The sequence below is a fragment of the Mustela nivalis genome (genome assembly GCF_964662115.1).
Source record: "Mustela nivalis genome assembly, chromosome: Y".
NCBI lineage: Eukaryota > Metazoa > Chordata > Mammalia > Carnivora > Mustelidae > Mustela > Mustela nivalis.
Window position 1 is genome coordinate 22,376,085 of NC_139041.1, and position 22,781 is coordinate 22,398,865.

The window sequence follows — 22,781 nt, forward strand, 5'->3', positions numbered from 1 at the left end:
AGGAATTCAAATGGTGGTGTTTGTTGGAAGGCATTTTTGTGAGAACACTGGTTACTTGAAGAGGACAAGAGATGACATTCCTTGCAGGAGATTTCCTGAAACTGATGGAATGTGAGTTTTCAAGGCATGTCAAATTGAATTGCTACCCACAAGAGACCGAATTCCATTCTCTCGTATTTTAATAATAATTTGTGATGTGAAACACACGCACACCACACCACATTAACACATCCACATGCACACACACATGAACGCACACAAAGATAAGACATGCAAAAGATGGGGAGGAGGGGAGGAATCGTACCAATGAAGCAACCCCAAGAATATACCATAGAGGTGAAAGGCAAATAGAATCCAAGTGAGAAGCCAACCGAAATGAGAAAGTGAATTATTACCTATCATTAATACATTCATTACTCAGGTCTAAAGTCTCCCGTCAATAAAAACAGTTTGTAAGAGTGGTTGAAATTCCAAATCAAAACAAAAAAAAAATTAGAAAACATCCATAAGAAAACAGCAAATATTAAACAAGCTCGTCCTTCTGTTGCCCATAGGAGATTTCCTTCGACTATAAATATCCTCATAGCTTGCAAGTGAAGAAATTGGGAAGACGTAGGTTATGCTATTCCCAAGGAGCAGAGAGCCAAAGTGTTTGTGCCTAAGTCAGCGAGAGTGATTTTATGCCTTCGAGAGACAAAAGCTAAGCGGAAGGTGATTTGTCTTGATAGAGCATCAAAACAACAGAAACCTGGAAGAATTGCCAACATATACACCACGAACAAGGGTGTATCTAAACGTTGGAAGCCTATGAACACACTGGAACGGAGATGGCAACTTTTATCCAATACTGTTGCCCACTATGATATCCACGTTAAGCACAGGTCAGATCATCTGCATGGGAAGGTGCTAAGGAATAACAGACGTCCACATGGGCATTCGAGACCACCTGAACTTTGGGGATCCCTGAGTAAGATTGCGTCTCTGTGGACAATAAGATATGCTCTTCCCAGCGGCAGACCTAACTTTGTCTATCGCAGGTCATGAGCTCGAATCCAAATACAGTCGTAATTCATGGAAGAGAAGTCAAAACCTATCCTGTGCACTTATGATCACGAAGGTATGAAAACAGGAAGATATCACTTTCAAATTGGAAATACAGCCAGCCACTAAGAGTGGAAAACACAACACACTCACGAACTAGCAATGAATGCAAGAAAGAATTTCCAAAGGAAAAGCAGAAAGAGCCATGAACGAAGGAATTCTAAGAAACTTAGAGGAGGATGCCAAAACATTTTATGGGGAAACAATACAGGGTTAAATGCATGCATTTCCAAACTTTAAAAATACCGAAAAAGAAAGCCACCTAACAGGACGACTGAAGGAACAAAGGAAGAAAAACCGAACTCCAAAGTTAACAGAGAAATTCAACTCAGACATGTGATTATCAAAATGAAGGAAATACAAACAAACCAATACGAAAAAATTCAGGAGATTTCACACTTGAGTTTTAACAACACGAACAAACCGCAGAAGCCATTACTGGGATAAAACAGGGAGACAAGCACACAGCTGCATGTATGAAACCACATGACAACTGGTAGCTAGGAAAAAAGAATAACCGAAAAGGCACATCCACACATTTATGCTAGCAAATCCAAGAACTGAGAGAAAAGGATAAATTTCAAGACACATAGAAACTTCCAAGATTAGGTCAGGAAACCTACCAAATCTCAGCTCTCGAGTAGTGACGGAAGCATTTGAAGCAGTAATCCAACCCCTGCCAACACACAGAAGGCCAGGTCAAGTCATTTTCCTGGGCCACGCTTCTAGGTATTTAGTGAAGGCATTCATGTCCTCTCATCAAATCCAGAGTTGGAAGAAGCGGGTAAACTCTAATTCACAAGGATAAAGATCCAATTCAAAGAAGGACATTTTAGGCAACCCACCCATGTCATTTCAATAAGGAAAGATAATAAACAATATAATTCTTTTCTTTTCTCCCTGTAACTTCCTTTGGTTTTGAGAGGGCCACATTGTTTTCCTGTGAATTGATGTTGTTGTTGTTGCTGTTCTGTTGAGAAAGCCTGCCTATCATCCATCATTCGTTTTTGACAGAGTATTCACGGATGCTTTAGTAGCATGGACGTCCTAGTGCTCCTCCTAATATATGCCACAACTCCTGACCACCCATTAAGCAGTTCTCTTTTCGGTAACCCTCAGCTGGTTTCTCAGTGTCCTGAGTCACTCCTCGTGGGTCTCCTTCTCTGACTTCTGACCCTTCATTATTCCTTCCTCTACTAGGGCCAAGGTATTCCTCCCGAGGCACATATTGTGGGAAGCCATATGATATTTCCCTTTGTCTGCTTGCCTTTTCCATTTCTCAACACAGGGCATGGGACATCCTTGTCAAGGCAAGGTCCAGGTGTTCATTCACTTCGACGGCAGCGGAATACTGGGGGTGCCGAAATGGACCCAAACTTCCTGATCCACTAGTCCCTGCAAGGGCATTGCGGCTCACTCCAACGGTCTGCTGGAATGGGCCTTGCAAGCCGTCGGTATACGGCGTCCCTTTTTTTCTGACTAAAGAGACTTGGTCCACATGTCTATACCCGTTACCACAACAAGGACAGTTAACTACTAATGACAACGGGTTCGGTCCAGGCAACTTCATTGAGAGTTAGCTCAGATGCAGAAGGTCACTCTCCTCGAATAGTTTGCAAATGTATTTAAGGGAAAGCCAGGTAGACAGAGGCCTCATCCCTTAGCCGCATGTTTCAGAACACGAGGAGACGAGGCCACAGACGGCACCATATATCGATGCCCTCACCTTTTACCTCGGAAAGCGACTTTCCGTACCTTAGTCATCATTGACCCATAGGAAAAGACGCTGACAAAGTACGCTCTCACCCACAGGAACCACAAACCCCATGGAGAGCTGCTCATAGCCGCGAGGCCTCACCTTTTCTTGAGATATCTAGAAATTGTAGTGGAAAAGGATACCTGCCGTCTCCGGGGATATGTTGGCTTAAAGGAAGGTATACTGAATGTCATTTTTTCCTCTATGTCTCCAGAAAGGGGAAGTTGTACATTAACCCACAAGACTTCCTGAGTTCTTGATCAGGTTCAGAGGGCTCTTGTTCTGTCCTCCCGGGGCTTCCTACTTAAAGCCATAGGACACCAAGGTCATGGGAGGGGGACAGCAGCTTCAGTGAAGCCAGCATCTGGGATGTCACAAAGCTTTGAGGTCATAGCAATCACTCCTCATCAACCCAGGCCTGATCACTACACTTGACTGGAATAGTCATGAGTGGGCCAAGGGGACCCCAAGCCGTCCCAAACCGCTGGAGCCGCCTGGGTCTCCCACCAAGGCAGTTTGCAAAGCGAGTCGGTGTCACCTCCTCCATGGCCCAATTCGTAGTGTTTGGTCGTGAGTGTCAGCACCAGCCTTCTGGGGTCGGAGAAAGGCAAGGATCCCGCATTCCATCTTATCCACGACAGGCCAAGATACTAAAAGACCGCAAGCAAAGCCTCAGGGGAGGAAAACCGAGCCCTGCGAAAGGGTGAGACCCTCCCACCAAATCACGGAGCATCTCAACAGGAAAAGGGCCACCCAAGGGAAGCTCCAAGTGAACCCCCGCAACCGTGCCAAAGACATGTCTGGAGTCTTCCACAGCAAGCACACGAGTTCCTCGAGCATCTCCAGAAACGGTGCCAACAAGGCCTCCCAATCTTCCAAAAAGACCATGCATCCAAGGCACACTCTACACCCTAGAACCTTAGGTCCAGGACGGACTCATGTTCGTGGGGTCCACAGTAGCCAATGGAGAGCATGTTGGAAGAGACCCATAGCCCAAGTGAAGCCATCTGAAAGACTTCCGTGCCCGTTTCAGGAAGACAACTTGTATGTGCAAAAGGACGCATTGAAGAGGATTCCAATGTGGAAGAACCTTCAGCACTCCCTCAGGGTGGATCAGCTACCCTCTGTGGAACTGCATGGAGATGTGGCACCACAAGCCTGCCTTCACCCTCTCATGACCATCCCCCAAATGGTTACATGCGATAAGCAAACAGTGCCTCTTGAGGAAGATGGGCATGGTCCAATGGAGCCCCGAGAGGATGCACAATGTGTTAACAAGGGGTCAGTACAGCACGACAGACAGCGGATGCTGTAGGTTGGTGAGGAGATCCAGGAAGGCAACGAACAGGAGAAAGAACAAGGGAGCTCGGAGCGAAGGTCGGGCATTTTAGGATGGTGGGAGGATCTCTGTACCTGGCTGCCCTCCATAGGCACCTAGGTCCAAATTCAATAAAACATCCTTTGGCCCCAGTCAATTATTGTGCACTGTTTTTGTCTTTGTTATCTTATCCAACGTGCACATGCACGTTTGGGCAGAGAGGCAGAGAGATCCCAATCAGGGGGTGGAGCTGGAGAGGGAGAAGCTTACTTGCCCCTGAGCAGAGAACCTGAGAACAGAGTCAATGCCAAGGCCCTGGAATCATGAGTTGATCTGAAGGGCGCCTCTGAACTGATGGACACAACCCGGGACCCAACCATTGACCTCTGACCACCTCTGGTTCTATACAGAACCGCTGAACTGTCATTGTTCAGAAATGCGGGGGATAAGGATTTTGGCTTGGCTCCTGTTGCTTGAGCTATCTGGCCTGCTTCGAGAGCTGGTATAGCTTTTCCTCTTGAAGTCAGTGATTGGGATATGAACAAACTATTCTCCGATGCCTATTTGCCTAAAGAGAATACCTCCATGCCTAGATTTTCCAGGGGGAATGGCACTATGTCTTTAGATGCTCCGCTTCTGTGGAAGGTGTTGGGATTCCTCTGTGCCTCTGATTCTGGACCACTTTCTCTGCTCACAGATGAGGTTCCTTTTCAGCCCTGAGATCTCCAATCTAGGATCAGCCCTCTTTTCTTTCTCTCACTCGTACTTCACCTACAAGAGGCACCTCTTTCATTTCCTTAGAGATTCCATAAGCTCACTATCATGTTCCATCATTCTGCCTTCTCTCTTAGAATTTGCGTCCTTATTTCTAGGCTTGTTGCTCCCAGTTCCTAATTGGATCCTCCACTTCTACCAGGTTCCCGAAATTTGCATCCAGTCTCAGCCAATCTTCTCTTCAGGAGTTCTTTTTTTTTTTTTTTTTTTTTTAAAGATTTTATTTATTTGTCAGAGAGAGCGAGCGAGAGCGAGCACAGGCAGACAGAGTGGAAGGCAGAGTTAGACGGAGAAGCAGGCTCCCTGTGGAGCAAGGAGCCCAATATGGGACTCGATCCCAGGACGCTGGGATCATGACCTGAGCCGAAGGCAGCTGCTTAACCAACTGAGCCACCCAGGCGTCCCTCTTCAGGAGTTCTTTAGGTGCTTTTATCTTTATCAGTTTTATCTCTGTGGTTTGAGACTCTCTGATATCTCATATGTTTTCTGATGCACAGCGAGTATCCAGGCCACTGCTTTCCAACCCGCATCGGGCGTGTTCTATGTAGAGGTTTCACTCTGACTGCCTAGTCGTAATTACTGCTTCTTCCTTTACCTGGGAATCAATTGATTCTTCCATCTTTGCATTGGATCTCAGTCTCTGTCACCTCTCTGTATTCGTTAAACTCATTCTGTTTTCTAACCTGAGGGTAATTTATTTAGGGGGAAGTGATCCGTGAGTGACTGTTGTGCCTGTGAAAGGAGAAACTCCACCAACTCACCGGACGCAGGCCTGCAGAATGTGGGTTGAGAAGAGAACATGTGGTCAATGCTTTCTTCTCGTCCCCTATGGACTAAGCATCTTGGACTGAGGAAGGCAGTCCTCCAAGTGTTCCACTGTTGGGATTTCCTGTTGGCTGACTAGGCAGCCTCTGTCCTCACATACCTGTCGTGGCCAGTAGCTGTGTCTTGATGCTGCGGTTACGAGAGCCCAAAATTTATTATGTCCACATTGAGTCATCTCCACGAACACTGCCTTTCACGGAATAACTCCCACGACTCATCATCTTCCCACTGCGTCTCTGGTATTGGCTCTCTTTGATCATTGTCTCCAGGCTGTCTGCTCCTGGTCGCTTGTTGGTGTCATATGCAGGAAAAAGATGGTGTTCTTTCAAATCGATGTCTTCCAAGCCTGCTGATAGGAAAACTACAGCCCTCGACCCTTGTGTTGTCAAGTACTCAAGCCCTTCAGACCCTTGCGTGTCATAGAGAACAGCACTGGGAAACAGATTCCTTGTGCGTTCCCAGAGTGCCCTGCTCTCCTGTGCTTTGGTCCTCTGCATGGACTACAGCCCTCTGATCCACGAACCAACCAAATCTCCCCTGAGCCATGTCTCCAACCTTCTCCCATCATCTCTTCAACTTCCATGCTCTTTCGCTGTGGAGTTTACCTTGTAGGCTTCAGGTCAATTTCCACCCCACTGCAGTTGTTGTGGTCATCTTCCTGTTGCCTTCATGGCTGAAGAAACATGAGGTTATTAGACACTACTACCATCTCACTGTCTTCCATGTCACCAGAAATCGTACTGAGACATAAGCGAGAAGGAATTCTTTCACTTGTCTCTTATGGCAGACTTGCGGAGAGCATTGGGCTTTGTCACATCTATCATCTCAGAAAGACAACAAGCAGACGATTTCACTAACTCATGACAGTCAAGAAACCTACAAAAAAAAAAGGGTATTGGGACAAACAGTATAACTCTAATGAGGAATTCAAATGGTGGTGTTTGTTGGAAGGCAGTTTTGTGAGAACACTGGTTACTTGAAGAGGACAAGAGATGACATTCCTTGCAGGAGATTTCCTGAAACTGATGGAATGTGAGTTTTCAAGGCATGTCAAATTGAATTGCTACCCACAAGAGACCGAATTCCATTCTCTCGTATTTTAATAATAATTTGTGATGTGAAACACACGCACACCACACCACATTAACACATCCACATGCACACACACATGAACGCACACAAAGATAAGACATGCAAAAGATGGGGAGGAGGGGAGGAATCGTACCAATGAAGCAACCCCAAGAATATACCATAGAGGTGAAAGGCAAATAGAATCCAAGTGAGAAGCCAACCAAAATGAGAAAGTGAACTATTACCTATCATTAATACATTCATTACTCAGGTCTAAAGTCTCCCGTCAATAAAAACAGTTTGTAAGAGTGGTTGAAATTCCAAATCAAAACAAAAAAAAATTAGAAAACATCCATAAGAAAACAGCAAATATTAAACAAGCTCGTCCTTCTGTTGCCCATAGGAGATTTCCTTCGACTATAAATATCCTCATAGCTTGCAAGTGAAGAAATTGGGAAGACGTAGGTTATGCTATTCCCAAGGAGCAGAGAGCCAAAGTGTTTGTGCCTAAGTCAGCGAGAGTGATTTTATGCCTTCGAGAGACAAAAGCTAAGCGGAAGGTGATTTGTCTTGATAGAGCATCAAAACAACAGAAACCTGGAAGAATTGCCAACATATACACCACGAACAAGGGTGTATCTAAACGTTGGAAGCCTATGAACACACTGGAACGGAGATGGCGACTTTTATCCAATACTGTTGCCCACTATGATATCCACGTTAAGCACAGGTCAGATCATCTGCATGGGAAGGTGCTAAGGAATAACAGACGTCCACATGGGCATTCGAGACCACCTGAACTTTGGGGATCCCTGAGTAAGATTGCGTCTCTGTGGACAATAAGATATGCTCTTCCCAGCGGCAGACCTAACTTTGTCTATCGCAGGTCATGAGCTCGAATCCAAATACAGTCGTAATTCATGGAAGAGAAGTCAAAACCTATCCTGTGCACTTATGATCACGAAGGTATGAAAACAGGAAGATATCACTTTCAAATTGGAAATACAGCCAGCCACTAAGAGTGGAAAACACAACACACTCACGAACTAGCAATGAATTCAAGAAAGAATTTCCAAAGGAAAAGCAGAAAGAGCCATGAACGAAGGAATTCTAAGAAACTTAGAGGAGGATGCCAAAACATTTTATGGGGAAACAATACAGGGTTAAATGCATGCATTTCCAAACTTTAAAAATACCGAAAAAGAAAGCCACCTAACAGGACGACTGAAGGAACAAAGGAAGAAAAACCGAACTCCAAAGTTAACAGAGAAATTCAACTCAGACATGTGATTATCAAAATGAAGGAAATACAAACAAACCAATACGAAAAAATTCAGGAGATTTCACACTTGAGTTTTAACAACACGAACAAACCGCAGAAGCCATTACTGGGATAAAACAGGGAGACAAGCACACAGCTGCAAGTATGAAACCACATGACAACTGGTAGCTAGGAAAAAAGAATAACCGAAAAGGCACATCCACACATTTATGCTAGCAAATCCAAGAACTGAGAGAAAAGGATAAATTTCAAGACACATAGAAACTTCCAAGATTAGGTCAGGAAACCTACCAAATCTCAGCTCTCGAGTAGTGACGGAAGCATTTGAAGCAGTAATCCAACCCCTGCCAACACACAGAAGGCCAGGTCAAGTCATTTTCCTGGGCCACGCTTCTAGGTATTTAGTGAAGGCATTCATGTCCTCTCATCAAATCCAGAGATGGAAGAAGCGGGTAAACTCTAATTCACAAGGATAAAGATCCAATTCAAAGAAGGACATTTTAGGCAACCCACCCATGTCATTTCAATAAGGAAAGATAATAAACAATATAATTCTTTTCTTTTCTCCCTGTGACTTCCTTTGGTTTTGAGAGGGCCACATGGTTTTCCTGTGAATTGATGTTGTTGTTGTTGCTGTTCTGTTGAGAAAGCCTGCCTATCATCCATCATTCGTTTTTGACAGAGTATTCACGGATGCTTTAGTAGCATGGACGTCCTAGTGCTCCTCCTAATATATGCCACAACTCCTGACCACCCATTAAGCAGTTCTCTTTTCGGTAACCCTCAGCTGGATTCTCAGTGTCCTGAGTCACTCCTCGTGGGTCTCCTTCTCTGACTTCTGACCCTTCATTATTCCTTCCTCTACTAGGGCCAAGGTATTCCTCCCGAGGCACATATTGTGGGAAGCCATATGATATTTCCCTTTGTCTGCTTGCCTTTTCCATTTCTCAACACAGGGCATGGGACATCCTTGTCAAGGCAAGGTCCAGGTGTTCATTCACTTCGACGGCAGCGGAATACTGGGGGTGCCGAAATGGACCCAAACTTCCTGATCCACTAGTCCCTGCAAGGGCATTGCGGCTCACTCCAACGGTCTGCTGGAATGGGCCTTGCAAGCCGCCGGTATAGGGCGTCCCTTTTTTTCTGACTAAAGAGACTTGGTCCACATGTCTATACCCGTTACCACAACAAGGACAGTTAACTACTAATGACAACGGGTTCGGTCCAGGCAACTTCATTGAGAGTTAGCTCAGATGCAGAAGGTCACTCTCCTCGAATAGTTTGCAAATGTATTTAAGGGAAAGCCAGGTAGACAGAGGCCTCATCCCTTAGCCGCATGTTTCAGAACACGAGGAGACGAGGCCACAGACGGCACCATATATCGATGCCCTCACCTTTTACCTCGGAAAGCGACTTTCCGTACCTTAGTCATCATTGACCCATAGGAAAAGACGCTGACAAAGTACGCTCTCACCCACAGGAACCACAAACCCCATGGAGAGCTGCTCATAGCCGCGAGGCCTCACCTTTTCTTGAGATATCTAGAAATTGTAGTGGAAAAGGATACCTGCCGTCTCCGGGGATATGTTGGCTTAAAGGAAGGTATACTGAATGTCATTTTTTCCTCTATGTCTCCAGAAAGGGGAAGTTGTACATTAACCCACAAGACTTCCTGAGTTCTTGATCAGGTTCAGAGGGCTCTTGTTCTGTCCTCCCGGGGCTTCCTACTTAAAGCCATAGGACACCAAGGTCATGGGAGGGGGACAGCAGCTTCAGTGAAGCCAGCATCTGGGATGTCACAAAGCTTTGAGGTCATAGCAATCACTCCTCATCAACCCAGGCCTGATCACTACACTTGACTGGAATAGTCATGAGTGGGCCAAGGGGACCCCAAGCCGTCCCAAACCGCTGGAGCCGCCTGGGTCTCCCACCAAGGCAGTTTGCAAAGCGAGTCGGTGTCACCTCCTCCATGGCCCAATTCGTAGTGTTTGGTCGTGAGTGTCAGCACCAGCCTTCTGGGGTCGGAGAAAGGCAAGGATCCCGCATTCCATCTTATCCACGACAGGCCAAGATACTAAAAGACCGCAAGCAAAGCCTCAGGGGAGGAAAACCGAGCCCTGCGAAAGGGTGAGACCCTCCCACCAAATCACGGAGCATCTCAACAGGAAAAGGGCCACCCAAGGGAAGCTCCAAGTGAACCCCCGCAACCGTGCCAAAGACATGTCTGGAGTCTTCCACAGCAAGCACACGAGTTCCTCGAGCATCTCCAGAAACGGTGCCAACAAGGCCTCCCAATCTTCCAAAAAGACCATGCATCCAAGGCACACTCTACACCCTAGAACCTTAGGTCCAGGACGGACTCATGTTCGTGGGGTCCACAGTAGCCAATGGAGAGCATGTTGGAAGAGACCCATAGCCCAAGTGAAGCCATCTGAAAGACTTCCGTGCCCGTTTCAGGAAGACAACTTGTATGTGCAAAAGGACGCATTGAAGAGGATTCCAATGTGGAAGAACCTTCAGCACTCCCTCAGGGTGGATCAGCTACCCTCTGTGGAACTGCATGGAGATGTGGCACCACAAGCCTGCCTTCACCCTCTCATGACCATCCCCCAAATGGTTACATGCGATAAGCAAACAGTGCCTCTTGAGGAAGATGGGCATGGTCCAATGGAGCCCCGAGAGGATGCACAATGTGTTAACAAGGGGTCAGTACAGCACGACAGACAGCGGATGCTGTAGGTTGGTGAGGAGAACCAGGAAGGCAACGAACAGGAGAAAGAACAAGGGAGCTCGGAGCGAAGGTCGGGCATTTTAGGATGGTGGGAGGATCTCTGTACCTGGCTGCCCTCCATAGGCACCTAGGTCCAAATTCAGAAAAACATCCTTTGGCCCCAGTCAATTATTGTGCACTGTTTTTGTCTTTGTTATCTTATCCAACGTGCACATGCACGTTTGGGCAGACAGGCAGAGAGATCCCAATCAGGGGGTAGAGCTGGAGAGGGAGAAGCTTACTTGCCCCTGAGCAGAGAACCTGAGAACAGAGTCAATGCCAAGGCCCTGGAATCATGAGTTGATCTGAAGGGCGCCTCTGAACTGATGGACACAACCCGGGACCCAACCATTGACCTCTGACCACCTCTGGTTCTATACAGAACCGCTGAACTGTCATTGTTCAGAAATGCGGGGGATAAGGATTTTGGCTTGGCTCCTGTTGCTTGAGCTATCTGGCCTGCTTCGAGAGCTGGTATAGCTTTTCCTCTTGAAGTCAGTGATTGGGATATGGACAAACTATTCTCCGATGCCTATTTGCCTAAAGAGAATACCTCCATGCCTAGATTTTCCAGGGGGAATGGCACTATGTCTTTAGATGCTCCGCTTCTGTGGAAGGTGTTGGGATTCCTCTGTGCCTCTGATTCTGGACCACTTTCTCTGCTCACAGATGAGGTTCCTTTTCAGCCCTGAGATCTCCAATCTAGGATCAGCCCTCTTTTCTTTCTCTCACTCGTACTTCACCTACAAGAGGCACCTCTTTCATTTCCTTAGAGATTCCATAAGCTCACTATCATGTTCCATCATTCTGCCTTCTCTCTTAGAATTTGCGTCCTTATTTCTAGGCTTGTTGCTCCCAGTTCCTAATTGGATCCTCCACTTCTACCAGGTTCCCGAAATTTGCATCCAGTCTCAGCCAATCTTCTCTTCAGGAGTTCTTTTTTTTTTTTTTTTTTTTTTTTTAAAGATTTTATTTATTTGTCAGAGAGAGCGAGCGAGAGCGAGCACAGGCAGACAGAGTGGAAGGCAGAGTCAGACGGAGAAGCAGGCTCCCTGTGGAGCAAGGAGCCCAATATGGGACTCGATCCCAGGACGCTGGGATCATGACCTGAGCCGAAGGCAGCTGCTTAACCAACTGAGCCACCCAGGCGTCCCTCTTCAGGAGTTCTTTAGGTGCTTTTATCTTTATCAGTTTTATCTCTGTGGTTTGAGACTCTCTGATATCTCATATGTTTTCTGATGCACAGCGAGTATCCAGGCCACTGCTTTCCAACCCGCATCGGGCGTGTTCTATGTAGAGGTTTCACTCTGACTGCCTAGTCGTAATTACTGCTTCTTCCTTTACCTGGGAATCAATTGATTCTTCCATCTTTGCATTGGATCTCAGTCTCTGTCACCTCTCTGTATTCGTTAAACTCATTCTGTTTTCTAACCTGAGGGTAATTTATTTAGGGGGAAGTGATCCGTGAGTGACTGTTGTGCCTGTGAAAGGAGAAACTCCACCAACTCACCGGACGCAGGCCTGCAGAATGTGGGTTGAGAAGAGAACATGTGGTCAATGCTTTCTTCTCGTCCCCTATGGACTAAGCATCTTGGACTGAGGAAGGCAGTCCTCCAAGTGTTCCACTGTTGGGATTTCCTGTTGGCTGACTAGGCAGCCTCTGTCCTCACATACCTGTCGTGGCCAGTAGCTGTGTCTTGATGCTGCGGTTACGAGAGCCCAAAATTTATTATGTCCACATTGAGTCATCTCCACGAACACTGCCTTTCACGGAATAACTCCCACGACTCATCATCTTCCCACTGCGTCTCTGGTATTGGCTCTCTTTGATCATTGTCTCCAGGCTGTCTGCTCCTGGTCGCTTGTTGGTGTCATATGCAGGAAAAAGATGGTGTTCTTTCAAATCGATGTCTTCCAAGCCTGCTGATAGGAAAACTACAGCCCTCGACCCTTGTGTTGTCAAGTACTCAAGCCCTTCAGACCCTTGCGTGTCATAGAGAACAGCACTGGGAAACAGATTCCTTGTGCGTTCCCAGAGTGCCCTGCTCTCCTGTGCTTTGGTCCTCTGCATGGACTACAGCCCTCTGATCCACGAACCAACCAAATCTCCCCTGAGCCATGTCTCCAACCTTCTCCCATCATCTCTTCAACTTCCATGCTCTTTCGCTGTGGAGTTTACCTTGTAGGCTTCAGGTCAATTTCCACCCCACTGCAGTTGTTGTGGTCATCTTCCTGTTGCCTTCATGGCTGAAGAAACATGAGGTTATTAGACACTACTACCATCTCACTGTCTTCCATGTCACCAGAAATCGTACTGAGACATAAGCGAGAAGGAATTCTTTCACTTGTCTCTTATGGCAGACTTAAGGAGAGCATTGGGCTTTGGCACATCTATCATCTCAGAAAGACAACAAGCAGACGATTTCACTAACTCATGACAGTCAAGAAACCTACAAAAAAAAAAGGGTATTGGGACAAACAGTATAACTCTAATGAGGAATTCAAATGGTGGTGTTTGTTGGAAGGCAGTTTTGTGAGAACACTGGTTACTTGAAGAGGACAAGAGATGACATTCCTTGCAGGAGATTTCCTGAAACTGATGGAATGTGAGTTTTCAAGGCATGTCAAATTGAATTGCTACCCACAAGAGACCGAATTCCATTCTCTCGTATTTTAATAATAATTTGTGATGTGAAACACACGCACACCACACCACATTAACACATCCACATGCACACACACATGAACGCACACAAAGATAAGACATGCAAAAGATGGGGAGGAGGGGAGGAATCGTACCAATGAAGCAACCCCAAGAATATACCATAGAGGTGAAAGGCAAATAGAATCCAAGTGAGAAGCCAACCAAAATGAGAAAGTGAACTATTACCTATCATTAATACATTCATTACTCAGGTCTAAAGTCTCCCGTCAATAAAAACAGTTTGTAAGAGTGGTTGAAATTCCAAATCAAAACAAAAAAAAATTAGAAAACATCCATAAGAAAACAGCAAATATTAAACAAGCTCGTCCTTCTGTTGCCCATAGGAGATTTCCTTCGACTATAAATATCCTCATAGCTTGCAAGTGAAGAAATTGGGAAGACGTAGGTTATGCTATTCCCAAGGAGCAGAGAGCCAAAGTGTTTGTGCCTAAGTCAGCGAGAGTGATTTTATGCCTTCGAGAGACAAAAGCTAAGCGGAAGGTGATTTGTCTTGATAGAGCATCAAAACAACAGAAACCTGGAAGAATTGCCAACATATACACCACGAACAAGGGTGTATCTAAACGTTGGAAGCCTATGAACACACTGGAACGGAGATGGCGACTTTTATCCAATACTGTTGCCCACTATGATATCCACGTTAAGCACAGGTCAGATCATCTGCATGGGAAGGTGCTAAGGAATAACAGACGTCCACATGGGCATTCGAGACCACCTGAACTTTGGGGATCCCTGAGTAAGATTGCGTCTCTGTGGACAATAAGATATGCTCTTCCCAGCGGCAGACCTAACTTTGTCTATCGCAGGTCATGAGCTTGAATCCAAATACAGTCGTAATTCATGGAAGAGAAGTCAAAACCTATCCTGTGCACTTATGATCACGAAGGTATGAAAACAGGAAGATATCACTTTCAAATTGGAAATACAGCCAGCCACTAAGAGTGGAAAACACAACACACTCACGAACTAGCAATGAATGCAAGAAAGAATTTCCAAAGGAAAAGCAGAAAGAGCCATGAACGAAGGAATTCTAAGAAACTTAGAGGTGGATGCCAAAACATTTTAATTGGAAACAATATAGGGTTAAATGCATGCATTTCCAAACTTTAAAAATACCGAAAAAGAAAGCCACCTAACAGGACGACTGAAGGAACAAAGGAAGAAAAACCGAACTCCAAAGTTAACAGAGAAATTGAAATCAGACATGTGATTATCAAAATGAAGGAAATACAAACAAACCAATACGAAAAAATTCAGGAGATTTCACACTTGAGTTTTAACAACACGAACAAACCGCAGAAGCCATTACTGGGATAAAACAGGGAGACAAGCACACAGCTGCAAGTATGAAACCACATGACAACTGGTAGCTAGGAAAAAAGAATAACCGAAAAGGCACATCCACACATTTATGCTAGCAAATCCAAGAACTGAGAGAAAAGGATAAATTTCAAGACACATAGAAACTTCCAAGATTAGGTCAGGAAACCTACCAAATCTCAGCTCTCGAGTAGTGACGGAAGCATTTGAAGCAGTAATCCAACCCCTGCCAACACACAGAAGGCCAGGTCAAGTCATTTTCCTGGGCCACGCTTCTAGGTATTTAGTGAAGGCATTCATGTCCTCTCATCAAATCCAGAGATGGAAGAAGCGGGTAAACTCTAATTCACAAGGATAAAGATCCAATTCAAAGAAGGACATTTTAGGCAACCCACCCATGTCATTTCAATAAGGAAAGATAATAAACAATATAATTCTTTTCTTTTCTCCCTGTGACTTCCTTTGGTTTTGAGAGGGCCACATGGTTTTCCTGTGAATTGATGTTGTTGTTGTTGCTGTTCTGTTGAGAAAGCCTGCCTATCATCCATCATTCGTTTTTGACAGAGTATTCACGGATGCTTTAGTAGCATGGACGTCCTAGTGCTCCTCCTAATATATGCCACAACTCCTGACCACCCATTAAGCAGTTCTCTTTTCGGTAACCCTCAGCTGGATTCTCAGTGTCCTGAGTCACTCCTCGTGGGTCTCCTTCTCTGACTTCTGACCCTTCATTATTCCTTCCTCTACTAGGGCCAAGGTATTCCTCCCGAGGCACATATTGTGGGAAGCCATATGATATTTCCCTTTGTCTGCTTGCCTTTTCCATTTCTCAACACAGGGCATGGGACATCCTTGTCAAGGCAAGGTCCAGGTGTTCATTCACTTCGACGGCAGCGGAATACTGGGGGTGCCGAAATGGACCCAAACTTCCTGATCCACTAGTCCCTGCAAGGGCATTGCGGCTCACTCCAACGGTCTGCTGGAATGGGCCTTGCAAGCCGTCGGTATACGGCGTCCCTTTTTTTCTGACTAAAGAGACTTGGTCCACATGTCTATACCCGTTACCACAACAAGGACAGTTAACTACTAATGACAACGGGTTCGGTCCAGGCAACTTCATTGAGAGTTAGCTCAGATGCAGAAGGTCACTCTCCTCGAATAGTTTGCAAATGTATTTAAGGGAAAGCCAGGTAGACAGAGGCCTCATCCCTTAGCCGCATGTTTCAGAACACGAGGAGACGAGGCCACAGACGGCACCATATATCGATGCCCTCACCTTTTACCTCGGAAAGCGACTTTCCGTACCTTAGTCATCATTGACCCATAGGAAAAGACGCTGACAAAGTACGCTCTCACCCACAGGAACCACAAACCCCATGGAGAGCTGCTCATAGCCGCGAGGCCTCACCTTTTCTTGAGATATCTAGAAATTGTAGTGGAAAAGGATACCTGCCGTCTCCGGGGATATGTTGGCTTAAAGGAAGGTATACTGAATGTCATTTTTTCCTCTATGTCTCCAGAAAGGGGAAGTTGTACATTAACCCACAAGACTTCCTGGGTTCTTGATCAGGTTCAGAGGGCTCTTGTTCTGTCCTCCCGGGGCTTCCTACTTAAAGCCATAGGACACCAAGGTCATGGGAGGGGGACAGCAGCTTCAGTGAAGCCAGCATCTGGGATGTCACAAAGCTTTGAGGTCATAGCAATCACTCCTCATCAACCCAGGCCTGATCACTACACTTGACTGGAATAGTCATGAGTGGGCCAAGGGGACCCCAAGCCGTCCCAAACCGCTGGAGCCGCCTGGGTCTCCCACCAAGGCAGTTTGCAAAGCGAGTCGGTGTCACCTCCTCCATGGCCCAATTCGTAGTGTTTGGTCGTGAGTGTCAGCACCAGCCTTCTGGGGTCGGAGAAAGGCAAGGATCCCGCATTCCATCTTATCCACGACAGGCCAAGATACTAAAAGACCGCAAGCAAAGCCTCAGGGGAGGAAAACCGAGCCCTGCGAAAGGGTGAGACCCTCCCACCAAATCACGGAGCATCTCAACAGGAAAAGGGCCACCCAAGGGAAGCTCCAAGTGAACCCCCGCAACCGTGCCAAAGACATGTCTGGAGTCTTCCACAGCAAGCACACGAGTTCCTCGAGCATCTCCAGAAACGGTGCCAACAAGGCCTCCCAATCTTCCAAAAAGACCATGCATCCAAGGCACACTCTACACCCTAGAACCTTAGGTCCAGGACGGACTCATGTTCGTGGGGTCCACAGTAGCCAATGGAGAGCATGTTGGAAGAGACCCATAGCCCAAGTGAAGCCATCTGAAAGACTTCCGTGCCCGTTTCAGGAAGACAACTTGTATGTGCAAAAGGACGCATTGAAGAGGATTCCAATGTGGAAGAACCTTCAGCACTCCCTCAGGGTGGATCAGCTACCCTCTGTGGAACTGCATGGAGATGTGGCACCACAAGCCTGCCTTCACCCTCTCATGACCATCCCCCAAATGGTTACATGCGATAAGCAAACAGTGCCTCTTGAGGAAGATGGGCATGGTCCAATGGAGCCCCGAGAGGATGCACAATGTGTTAACAAGGGGTCAGTACAGCACGACAGACAGCGGATGCTGTAGGTTGGTGAGGAGATCCAGGAAGGCAACGAACAGGAGAAAGAACAAGGGAGCTCGGAGCGAAGGTCGGGCATTTTAGGATGGTGGGAGGATCTCTGTACCTGGCTGCCCTCCATAGGCACCTAGGTCCAAATTCAATAAAACATCCTTTGGCCCCAGTCAATTATTGTGCACTGTTTTTGTCTTTGTTATCTTATCCAACGTGCACATGCACGTTTGGGCAGACAGGCAGAGAGATCCCAATCAGGGGGTAGAGCTGGAGAGGGAGAAGCTTACTTGCCCCTGAGCAGAGAACCTGAGAACAGAGTCAATGCCAAGGCCCTGGAATCATGAGTTGATCTGAAGGGCGCCTCTGAACTGATGGACACAACCCGGGACCCAACCATTGACCTCTGACCACCTCTGGTTCTATACAGAACCGCTGAACTGTCATTGTTCAGAAATGCGGGGGATAAGGATTTTGGCTTGGCTCCTGTTGCTTGAGCTATCTGGCCTGCTTCGAGAGCTGGTATAGCTTTTCCTCTTGAAGTCAGTGATTGGGATATGGACAAACTATTCTCCGATGCCTATTTGCCTAAAGAGAATACCTCCATGCCTAGATTTTCCAGGGGGAATGGCACTATGTCTTTAGATGCTCCGCTTCTGTGGAAGGTGTTGGGATTCCTCTGTGCCTCTGATTCTGGACCACTTTCTCTGCTCACAGATGAGGTTCCTTTTCAGCCCTGAGATCTCCAATCTAGGATCAGCCCTCTTTTCTTTCTCTCACTCGTACTTCACCTACAAGAGGCACCTCTTTCATTTCCTTAGAGATTCCATAAGCTCACTATCATGTTCCATCATTCTGCCTTCTCTCTTAGAATTTGCGTCCTTATTTCTAGGCTTGTTGCTCCCAGTTCCTAATTGGATCCTCCACTTCTACCAGGTTCCCGAAATTTGCATCCAGTCTCAGCCAATCTTCTCTTCAGGAGTTCTTTTTTTTTTTTTTTTTTAAAGATTTTATTTATTTGTCAGAGAGAGCGAGCGAGAGCGAGCACAGGCAGACAGAGTGGAAGGCAGAGTCAGACGGAGAAGCAGGCTCCCTGTGGAGCAAGGAGCCCAATATGGGACTCGATCCCAGGACGCTGGGATCATGACCTGAGCCGAAGGCAGCTGCTTAACCAACTGAGCCACCCAGGCGTCCCTCATCAGGAGTTCTTTAGGTGCTTTTATCTTTATCAGTTTTATCTCTGTGGTTTGAGACTCTCTGATATCTCATATGTTTTCTGATGCACAGCGAGTATCCAGGCCACTGCTTTCCAACCCGCATCGGGCGTGTTCTATGTAGAGGTTTCACTCTGACTGCCTAGTCGTAATTACTGCTTCTTCCTTTACCTGGGAATCAATTGATTCTTCCATCTTTGCATTGGATCTCAGTCTCTGTCACCTCTCTGTATTCGTTAAACTCATTCTGTTTTCTAACCTGAGGGTAATTTATTTAGGGGGAAGTGATCCGTGAGTGACTGTTGTGCCTGTGAAAGGAGAAACTCCACCAACTCACCGGACGCAGGCCTGCAGAATGTGGGTTGAGAAGAGAACATGTGGTCAATGCTTTCTTCTCGTCCCCTATGGACTAAGCATCTTGGACTGAGGAAGGCAGTCCTCCAAGTGTTCCACTGTTGGGATTTCCTGTTGGCTGACTAGGCAGCCTCTGTCCTCACATACCTGTCGTGGCCAGTAGCTGTGTCTTGATGCTGCGGTTACGAGAGCCCAAAATTTATTATGTCCACATTGAGTCATCTCCACGAACACTGCCTTTCACGGAATAACTCCCACGACTCATCATCTTCCCACTGCGTCTCTGGTATTGGCTCTCTTTGATCATTGTCTCCAGGCTGTCTGCTCCTGGTCGCTTGTTGGTGTCATATGCAGGAAAAAGATGGTGTTCTTTCAAATCGATGTCTTCCAAGCCTGCTGATAGGAAAACTACAGCCCTCGACACTTGTGTTGTCAAGTACTCAAGCCCTTCAGACCCTTGCGTGTCATAGAGAACAGCACTGGGAAACAGATTCCTTGTGCGTTCCCAGAGTGCCCTGCTCTCCTGTGCTTTGGTCCTCTGCATGGACTACAGCCCTCTGATCCACGAACCAACCAAATCTCCCCTGAGCCATGTCTCCAACCTTCTCCCATCATCTCTTCAACTTCCATGCTCTTTCGCTGTGGAGTTTACCTTGTAGGCTTCAGGTCAATTTCCACCCCACTGCAGTTGTTGTGGTCATCTTCCTGTTGCCTTCATGGCTGAAGAAACATGAGGTTATTAGACACTACTACCATCTCACTGTCTTCCATGTCACCAGAAATCGTACTGAGACATAAGCGAGAAGGAATTCTTTCACTTGTCTCTTATGGCAGACTTGCGGAGAGCATTGGGCTTTGTCACATCTATCATCTCAGAAAGACAACAAGCAGACGATTTCACTAACTCATGACAGTCAAGAAACCTACAAAAAAAAAAGGGTATTGGGACAAACAGTATAACTCTAATGAGGAATTCAAATGGTGGTGTTTGTTGGAAGGCAGTTTTGTGAGAACACTGGTTACTTGAAGAGGACAAGAGATGACATTCCTTGCAGGAGATTTCCTGAAACTGATGGAATGTGAGTTTTCAAGGCATGTCAAATTGAATTGCTACCCACAAGAGACCGAATTCCATTCTCTCGTATTTTAATAATAATTTGTGATGTGAAACACACGCACACCACACCACATTAACACATCCACATGCACACACACATGAACGCACACAAAGATAAGACATGCAAAAGATGGGGAGGAGGGGAGGAATCGTACCAATGAAGCAACCCCAAGAATATACCATAGAGGTGAAAGGCAAATAGAATCCAAGTGAGAAGCCAACCAAAATGAGAAAGTGAACTATTACCTATCATTAATACATTCATTACTCAGGTCTAAAGTCTCCCGTCAATAAAAACAGTTTGTAAGAGTGGTTGAAATTCCAAATCAAAACAAAAAAAAATTAGAAAACATCCATAAGAAAACAGCAAATATTAAACAAGCTCGTCCTTCTGTTGCCCATAGGAGATTTCCTTCGACTATAAATATCCTCATAGCTTGCAAGTGAAGAAATTGGGAAGACGTAGGTTATGCTATTCCCAAGGAGCAGAGAGCCAAAGTGTTTGTGCCTAAGTCAGCGAGAGTGATTTTATGCCTTCGAGAGACAAAAGCTAAGCGGAAGGTGATTTGTCTTGATAGAGCATCAAAACAACAGAAACCTGGAAGAATTGCCAACATATACACCACGAACAAGGGTGTATCTAAACGTTGGAAGCCTATGAACACACTGGAACGGAGATGGCAACTTTTATCCAATACTGTTGCCCACTATGATATCCACGTTAAGCACAGGTCAGATCATCTGCATGGGAAGGTGCTAAGGAATAACAGACGTCCACATGGGCATTCGAGACCACCTGAACTTTGGGGATCCCTGAGTAAGATTGCGTCTCTGTGGACAATAAGATATGCTCTTCCCAGCGGCAGACCTAACTTTGTCTATCGCAGGTCATGAGCTCGAATCCAAATACAGTCGTAATTCATGGAAGAGAAGTCAAAACCTATCCTGTGCACTTATGATCACGAAGGTATGAAAACAGGAAGATATCACTTTCAAATTGGAAATACAGCCAGCCACTAAGAGTGGAAAACACAACACACTCACGAACTAGCAATGAATGCAAGAAAGAATTTCCAAAGGAAAAGCAGAAAGAGCCATGAACGAAGGAATTCTAAGAAACTTAGAGGTGGATGCCAAAACATTTTAATGGGAAACAATATAGGGTTAAATGCATGCATTTCCAAACTTTAAAAATACTGAAAAAGAAAGCCACCTAACAGGACGACTGAAGGAACAAAGGAAGAAAAACCGAACTCCAAAGTTAACAGAGAAATTGAAATCAGACATGTGATTATCAAAATGAAGGAAATACAAACAAACCAATACGAAAAAATTCAGGAGATTTCACACTTGAGTTTTAACAACACGAACAAACCGCAGAAGCCATTACTGGGATAAAACAGGGAGACAAGCACACAGCTGCAAGTATGAAACCACATGACAACTGGTAGCTAGGAAAAAAGAATAACCGAAAAGGCACATCCACACATTTATGCTAGCAAATCCAAGAACTGAGAGAAAAGGATAAATTTCAAGACACATAGAAACTTCCAAGATTAGGTCAGGAAACCTACCAAATCTCAGCTCTCGAGTAGTGACGGAAGCATTTGAAGCAGTAATCCAACCCCTGCCAACACACAGAAGGCCAGGTCAAGTCATTTTCCTGGGCCACGCTTCTAGGTATTTAGTGAAGGCATTCATGTCCTCTCATCAAATCCAGAGATGGAAGAAGCGGGTAAACTCTAATTCACAAGGATAAAGATCCAATTCAAAGAAGGACATTTTAGGCAACCCACCCATGTCATTTCAATAAGGAAAGATAATAAACAATATAATTCTTTTCTTTTCTCCCTGTGACTTCCTTTGGTTTTGAGAGGGCCACATGGTTTTCCTGTGAATTGATGTTGTTGTTGTTGCTGTTCTGTTGAGAAAGCCTGCCTATCATCCATCATTCGTTTTTGACAGAGTATTCACGGATGCTTTAGTAGCATGGACGTCCTAGTGCTCCTCCTAATATATGCCACAACTCCTGACCACCCATTAAGCAGTTCTCTTTTCGGTAACCCTCAGCTGGATTCTCAGTGTCCTGAGTCACTCCTCGTGGGTCTCCTTCTCTGACTTCTGACCCTTCATTATTCCTTCCTCTACTAGGGCCAAGGTATTCCTCCCGAGGCACATATTGTGGGAAGCCATATGATATTTCCCTTTGTCTGCTTGCCTTTTCCATTTCTCAACACAGGGCATGGGACATCCTTGTCAAGGCAAGGTCCAGGTGTTCATTCACTTCGACGGCAGCGGAATACTGGGGGTGCCGAAATGGACCCAAACTTCCTGATCCACTAGTCCCTGCAAGGGCATTGCGGCTCACTCCAACGGTCTGCTGGAATGGGCCTTGCAAGCCGTCGGTATACGGCGTCCCTTTTTTTCTGACTAAAGAGACTTGGTCCACATGTCTATACCCGTTACCACAACAAGGACAGTTAACTACTAATGACAACGGGTTCGGTCCAGGCAACTTCATTGAGAGTTAGCTCAGATGCAGAAGGTCAC